Source organism: Cheilinus undulatus, linkage group 16 (genome assembly GCF_018320785.1).
Source record: "Cheilinus undulatus linkage group 16, ASM1832078v1, whole genome shotgun sequence".
NCBI lineage: Eukaryota > Metazoa > Chordata > Actinopteri > Labriformes > Labridae > Cheilinus > Cheilinus undulatus.
In genome coordinates, this window is record NC_054880.1 from 13,631,924 (window position 1) to 13,639,735 (window position 7,812).

The following is a 7,812-nucleotide window of genomic DNA, read 5'->3' on the forward strand; positions in this document are numbered from 1 at the left end:
CAAAATGCTTCATTATAATATGTTCTATTACGTTCTATTATATTATATTGAATGATATTATATTTAATAATTTATATTATACTATTTTATATTATATCATATTATATTGTATTATGTTTTATTATATTATATCTAATAATTTTATATTATATTATATTATTGAATGCATTTTATCTTTACTATCCCACAGCCATAAAGAGGATTTTCTTTTACAAACTTTACCTTAATAAAAATCAAAATATAGAATTAAAATCATATCGACAACATTTGCCAACACATATTCTTGTGATACCCTGAATTTGGAGCAGTGATGCATTTTGTGCTGTCTCGTCCAAGCTACAACGAAATATGTAAATATGAGATATGTGACTTGCATAACTGGGTTGCTTTTTTCAAATAGAAACTTTTCTTTGGAACACCACAACTCTTACATAACTCGCCAAAATAAGTGTGCCAGTACAAACTGTCCTGAGCCACTGTGCTGACATAAAAAACAGGTCAGAATTATGGACCCTTTCTATAAGATAGCATGAAGGGGATATCAGATACTCAAAAGCGGCAGTTAGGTCCCAGTGTATTAAAAAAATACAGCTTAAGACAAACTGAGTCGCTGTTGTTCCTAAACACTTCCACTTCCAACAATATAACTTAGAATTGACTGTGGAGTATCCAGAAGGGATGAAATTTCATGAACCATATTATTGCAAAGGTGGCATTCATCACAGTACCATAAGTCAGCTCTGACTCAAGGTTGAACATGTTGTATTTTTGAGGCTGTAGGTCAGAGATCAAGGTCATCATACCTCAAGTTCAACTCTTACTTGTCAACACATTATCTTAAGGGCATTTTGGGGGATTTTTTTTTCCAAAACTTTCCACAAATTTTCAGTCTGACTAAAGAATGAAATGGCTAGACTTTGAAGGTCAAAGATCAAAAGTCAAGGTAAATTAGCCTAACGTTCATTCCTTGTTTGTTAAAGGGATATTGCTAGAATGCATTAAGGATTTTCTTAAAACTTTGCACCCATGCACACTTTGTCTCAAGTATATCACAAATATATTTTTGAGGTACAAGATCAGGTTTTTAAGCTCAAAGAACTAAAAGTTAAGTTTAGCAGCTGAATAAAAAATGTGCAGTATTATTAGTACAATATCTCCCTGTGTGATGTAGTGGAGCAGACGTTTAAAGTAAAATAAAATAGCTTTCAAAGAGTTGTGTAACAGGAGAGGGTCACTCTGCCAGCAGGTCTGGATGTGCCAGCTGTGGCAGATATGTAACACAGAGATTAATAACGCTGTGATGTGGAGCGTCTGTAAAAAACATGGAGCAGAGGTTTTAAAAGTCACCGTCAGGTCATTAGGGACTGATGAGATATTTATCTGGAAAATCTGCATTAGTATTTCCTCTGTGTAGTGACAGAGCTGCTGAGTTATGTTTCCGGTGTAGATTTTAATAGATGACTCTTTTCCTAACCATTCATCAGTTTGTGTGTATGTGTTTAAGATTAAGTTCTGATTGGACGGAGAATCTGCCGTCTCAGTGGAGAAATGTTGCTGCCATGCTGACCTCAGTGAAGTTAAGCTTTAGTCTGAGGTGGGTTACATAATGATAGGAAACTGTTTTTGGTCAGTATATGTGCAGATAAAACTGGGACTTTAACATGCTGACGATCAGAACAGCAGAATGTTTGAAAGAGAAACCTAATGTTTAAATTTACCTTTACTATAATCACATATTATGAACATAAAATACTATTAAAACTGCCACAGAAACACAAAAGTAAATACCATTTGATACAAAGATGAAGCACTCAGTCTCAGTTCAACATGATTTCCCCTGATAAATTTCAAAATGTGATGTTTTGTGTAAGGGTTGAACTCAGGTGCGGAGACGGAAGCAGTTTTAACAGTTTTATTGTGAGGATAAGTGCACCAGGGAAAGGGATTCCAAGAGTCCAGGAGGGAGTGAGGGAGTGCTGGAGCTGGCTGTGGTGAATTGAGCAGGAGGCACTGGAAAAAAGGAGGAGAGGCACGTTAGCGACAATGTACACAAAATGCAAACACTAGAGATCACTGGAATCATCAAAAGCACAAAGAACTTCTCTGAAGGATCACGAGAAGGAGCCCGGAGACGACGTTTACCGTGAGGTAATGTAGACAAGACTCAGGCGCTGTAGAGAGCTGCAGCCAGTCTTAAATAGCAGGTGTAATTTAGAGGATTCGCTGCAGGTGTGCCTCTCCACAGCACCAGGGGGGCAGGGTGAACGCCTCAGGAGAAACAGAGTCAAGTTAGCAGCCAGCAACCAGCTCCGGAAACCGGAAGTACCACAAAGTAAAATATTCAATACACAATAAACACCACACAAAATGCACAAATACTGTGTTTACAAGTCAAGTCTATTTTGTCTACTGCAGCATCCCATGAGTCAATGCATGAAATATATCTGCATTTGTCCTGTCATTGTTAACTTTGTAGATATAGGTAAAGATAATAAGCCCCTTTCCTACAGCTACATTAGCCTCTGATCATGTGTAATTTAATGTGACGGCTTTGTTTGTAGACTGGGAAAAATAAGCTACAATAATTGTGATGATTTTTGTTACATATGGTCATGCAGTGAAGAAGTGAGCTTATGTTATTTTCTGATGTGTATTCATAAAAACAGTGCCTAAAGGACACAGATAGATGATGTTAGTATCAAAATCACACCTATGATCAAAATTATTCAAACCCCACTACAGATCAGGTTTTCTGTACACATTTGCAGACTTTTAGCTGTTTGCAATGAACAAATCAGACAAAAGCAATTGAATTAGCTTCAAATAGATTTTCCAAATTCAACTGAAAATGCAACTGATAATGATTTCTCCAGTCTCAAAATCATTTAACCCCTTCTTTAGGCATCTTTAGTACCTAGTAGTAGTATTGTAGTACTCGAGACTGGTCTGAAGACCACATTTTGAATGTCTTGTTCTTCTCTCCGATTCAAGAGCATTTTTACTCGGTCTTGTCTCGGTCTCGGACTCTGGATTTTCCATCAAGACTGGTCGAGACCAGTACTGAGCTGCTATTCTTCAACTTCATTAATGTAAAAATAAGAGAACTTGCTAAAACAACAAATAGCCACAGCTGCAAAAACTCAGACATCAGTCCATCTTATTTGTAGTCAGAAATACCTCTGAACACTTACCTTAGGCCTCATTCACCAGACAAATCTAGATAAACATCTCATTTGCAGATCTTGACTTGTCAGTGGTTTTTAAATACATACAAGGATTTATTTTTAGTTGAACAAATTTGTTAAGATTTGAGATTTTTGCATGTTGTGCTTTGAAAGAGTTGCAGAAACCTTGTTTTTACCTGTCAAATTTATTAAAAAGAAAACTAAAATTCAAGAGAGAATGCTCTTTAACTGTTTAACCTTGTCATGGTTTTTAAAATGGATTTTTATAGTATTGGTCTTGGCTTGTCTTCATCTTGGTGCACTCTGGTCTCGGGCAAGTCTGGGTCTCGGATAGTGTGGTCTTGAGTACAACACTACCTACCTTTTTGCCTCTATGACCTACTACAAACCAGATGCAAACACCAGCTTCTGGTTCCTCATGTGCAACGGCCTCCAGTTCAATAATATTCTTGGGTCTGCATGCTGTAACCACCTTCTGCAAATACCACCAGGGATTTTCTATACGGTTCAAGCCAGGCGATTGTGATGGCCGTTGTATAATCCTCCAGGACTTCTTCTGCAACCAAGCCTTGGTGGAAAATTGAGGTATGCTTGGGGTCACTGTCCTGTTGGGACGTCCAATGAGGCCCAAGCTTCAGTTTCCTCACAGACTTGTTTCCTTCTGTTTCCTGATACTTCAGTGTCCATCTTGCCTTCCACATGCTGCAAGTTTCCAGTGCCAGAGGATGCAAAGCAGCCCCAGAGCATCACTGAGCCACCGCCATGCTTAACCGAGGGCACAGTGTTCTTTCCAGCATATGCTCCATTCCTCTTCCTCCAGACATACTGCTGATCCATCATGCTAGAAAGTTCCAGTTTAGTTTAGTTGCTACACAGAACAGAATCCCAAAACTTTTAATGATGTTGAACAAATTGGAGCTGACTTTTCTTGTGCGTTTGGGTCAGTAGTGGCATACATCTTGGAGATCTGGCATTGAAACCATCTACGATACCTTACTGTACTCACTGAAACCTCAGTCCCTGTTGCCACCAAGTTTTGCTGGAGGTCTTTTGTGGTCACTCGAGAGTTTTTCACAATCTACCTTCTCAGATGTCATTGAGAGCTTCCCTTTTCTACCCTGTCCAGGTAGTGTAACCACTGTTCCTGTAACTTTGCAAATAAAAAGCAGCTTTCCAGTGAAGCTTTTGCCCAGAAAGATCTGTGATATACTGTGAGTGGTTCTGAAGTATTTCATATGACATTCAGCTACTGTGTCCCCGCTGTAACAGCTTTAATGGCTTACAGGAGGAAGAATGAATGATTCAAGGTAAAATAGCACAAGAGAAAGTTTTAGAACAAACAGATCAATGAGACTTGATGATGCAGTTCTTGACGTATTTCTCCTGACTGTTTCTCATCTCCTGATTGCTTTTTGTTCTTTAATTCACTCCTCAGTCTCAGATCTTCATCTTCCTCTGACGTCATTGCTTCAGCTGCCAGTCTCTCTCTTACATAAACCAACAAGGCCAGTGCAGCAGTGGAACTCAAATCCTCATGAAAGACCAAAGCTCTTTAGCTTCTTTCAATCCAGTTGCTGCATGACTGCCTGCGCTCCCGACCTCGGACACTTATGTCAGTTTTGGCCTCGAGGAGCCACAGACAATGAATGAGAAGGCTTTCATTTCCACACAACCTCCGGTGTTTTTGTTTTCTTTACATCTCTGTGATTTTCTCGTCCTTTTATTCCTTTCTGACACCGCGTGCTAAAGGAAGGATGAGACCACGGGTGATGCTGCTCCGCTCAGATGAAGGGGGTTGCATAAGAGGCGAGTTTTTTCCTCTTCCTCCAAACTCCGCTGGTCTGTATCTGGGTTAATGCTGCCGCAGCCTGACAGGAGGAACACTACCAAGTCTGATAAGAAGAGATGACACGTCCTGATACACACGGGGGGGGGGGGGCAGACACATGACCTGATCTCATAACAGCAAGTGTCCCTGTCCCAAACAGTCTCAGGGTGACCTTGAATTCGTCTCTTTTATGCGGAGTGAACATTAGTATGCAGCTTTATCTATCATTTCTCTACTGAGCTTTGAACCCATAAATTACAAAAACAGATCTGATCCTTGTTCCTCTTGTTTTATTGAGAAGATATATAGAGTTGACAAGTGTTATATAGAACCAATAAAATGTCTGATAAAAAATCTGCAGGCAGCTTAAACAAGCCGAGAGATTCCAGGTTCAGATCCCGGACGAGCCCCCATTAGTTGCCACCTGGCTCAGGGAGGACACACGCAGATTAAAGAAGTAACAAATTGGTGTTTATAAAACAAAAAATGATCAGACTTATTAAATATCTAATGTGCCATGTAAATGTGAGCCATCAGTCATGTCTGAAATGTATGAATGAGTGAATGTGTGGTAATTTAGGTGAAATGTGCATCCAACCAAACAAAGGGTGAGATTTCAGCAACAGGCCCAGCTGAGAGAGAATGAGTATTTCAATCAGACTGACTTATATGCCTTTTCTGAAGGCTCTGCTCAGCTGAGCATAGCACATGCATGTTGCTTGACAGCCAAGGTCAAGCTTGACGGTGTCTCTTTTGCTCATGGGCCTTTTCATGCCCTTGGGACATCCACAGCATAACCAGGGGCTCGTAGATGTCCCAACTACCCACCTAGATGGTACCCTTGGCCATGCTTACTGATTTTTTCCCCATTTCCCGGTTGTATGTAAGAACATCCAGAGCACGACTAGGCTTGTGTCAGCCCTCCTTCAAGCCTGATGGTGCCCTAAGGCAGCTTACTTGCCACATCCAAACCTCATTTCACAAGCAGACAGGTCTGGGCTGCACACAGGTCAGTCTAGTATACAAACTCTTATCCTAAAAGCCAGGCTGTTGCCACTTGTGCAGAAAGTGGTTTGGCATTGTTGAGATGAAATTAACAGGGATGTCCCTGAAAAAGATGTCTAGATGAAAGCAAAATTCGTATTTACCTCTCAGTATTGATGGTGCCCTCACAGATGTGCAAGTAACCCACATCACTGGCACTAAAACACCGCCACACCCTCACAGATGCTGGCTTTTGAACTTCACATTGATATCAGTCTAGTTTTCCTCTTCAGCACAGAGCACTCAACAGCCATTCGATTTTAAACGTGGAGTCATGTGACCACAGTCCACTCAGGCCCACAGAACTCAGCAGGGCCTATGGATGTTGTTGATACAGCTTTAGTTTAGCATGTAGAGTCTTTACTTACATTTGTTGATTCAGCGACTTACCGTGTTAACTGACGTTGATTTTCTGAAGAGTTCCTGAGCCCATATGTGGATATCCATTACAGAATAATGCCAGTTTTTATTGCAGTGCTTCCTGAGGGATTTCCGGTCATGGGCATTCAGTACTGGTTGTTGGCCTTGCCCCTTATATGCACAGATTTCTCCAGATTATCTAAGTCTTTTGAGGATATTACGGAGTGCAGATGGGGAAATCTTTACATTTCTTGCAGTTGCATATTGAGGAGTGTTCATAAACTGTTGGACTATTTGCCCAGTCTCTAACAAAGTGGAGGACCTTATGCCATTGTTGACTGTGAACTTCTTAGCCTTTTGGCATTGGGGGTTTATTATAGTTTTATTATAGCTTGCCTCTGATGTTTTTCCATTACTTCTTTTGGTGTAACACTGCCAACCTTCTAATATTTCTTTTCTTTACTATGAAAATCGATCAGAGTTTGGCCAACATGTGACTTCTCCTGCCCAATAAAAAAAAAAACAAATGTTAAACTGATGTATTGTAGAGACACACATCAGCCACTGATGCTGGTTTGTAATTTTCCACTGGGCCAATGTCTGTAAACACAGTTGATATTAGCCAAGGCACTGGTGCATGCCTATTGACACATATCTTTGTTTTTTGATGTTTATAAAAAGTGTTATTGATAACCAAGAAGTCAAAATGTAAATTAACAATAAATGTCCTGAAATCTTTCTATTTTCCTTATATCTTGAACCGTAATGCTTACAAAGTTCACCATGTTCCCGCCTTTGTGTTGATCTCATGAAGGTCAGTGGTCGTGAGCGCCTGCTGCTGCTCTAATTGAACAGTTGCTCAGAGTGGTTGTGTGGGCTCCTGCATTCATCGACAGCGTGTAATTGGCCGACTGAGACTGGAGAAGAAGGCTGCGTGGGTTTCTCTCTCTGATTGGTGTGAAGGTCAGAGAAACAGAAGAATAAAAGACAGCAGCTTTATTAAGAATAACAGAGCGCTGTAAATAAACTGAAATTCTGTGTTTGTGATCCTTTGATACAGATAAAGTCTTAGCTAATCCTCCTCTCAGTTCATCACTCTCACTGCCATGACCCAGAGGGGGTCTTTAATGGCCGCTTCCATCAGGAGATTACAGACTGAGGCTCTTGTCATTTTCTTATATCTTAAAGGGCACATATTTTACCCTTTTAAGAGAAGTTTATATTGGTCTCAGACGTCCCCAAAACATGCCTGTGAAGTTTGTTGCTGAAAAAACACTCCAGTAATGGATTTCTGTATGTCTAAAACCCCTTTGTTCAGCCCTGCTCATAACGAGCTGTTTCTGTGTCTGTGGCTTTAAATGTTAATAAGCTGTTTGACTCCACCCCTCTCAGAAA

The 7,812-nt window shown here is 40.3% G+C and overlaps 1 long non-coding RNA gene across 1 annotated transcript in view; it reads left to right on the forward strand.

The window, feature by feature from the left end:
- LOC121524098 overlaps nt 1-7,383 on the forward strand; it is a 54,229-nt gene extending 46,846 nt beyond the window's left edge. The window contains exon 3 of the long non-coding RNA XR_005993092.1: nt 7,232-7,383. This is a non-coding gene — a long non-coding RNA (uncharacterized LOC121524098). The remainder of the gene's footprint in view (nt 1-7,231) is intronic.
- Nucleotides 7,384-7,812: the final 429 nt, after the last annotated feature.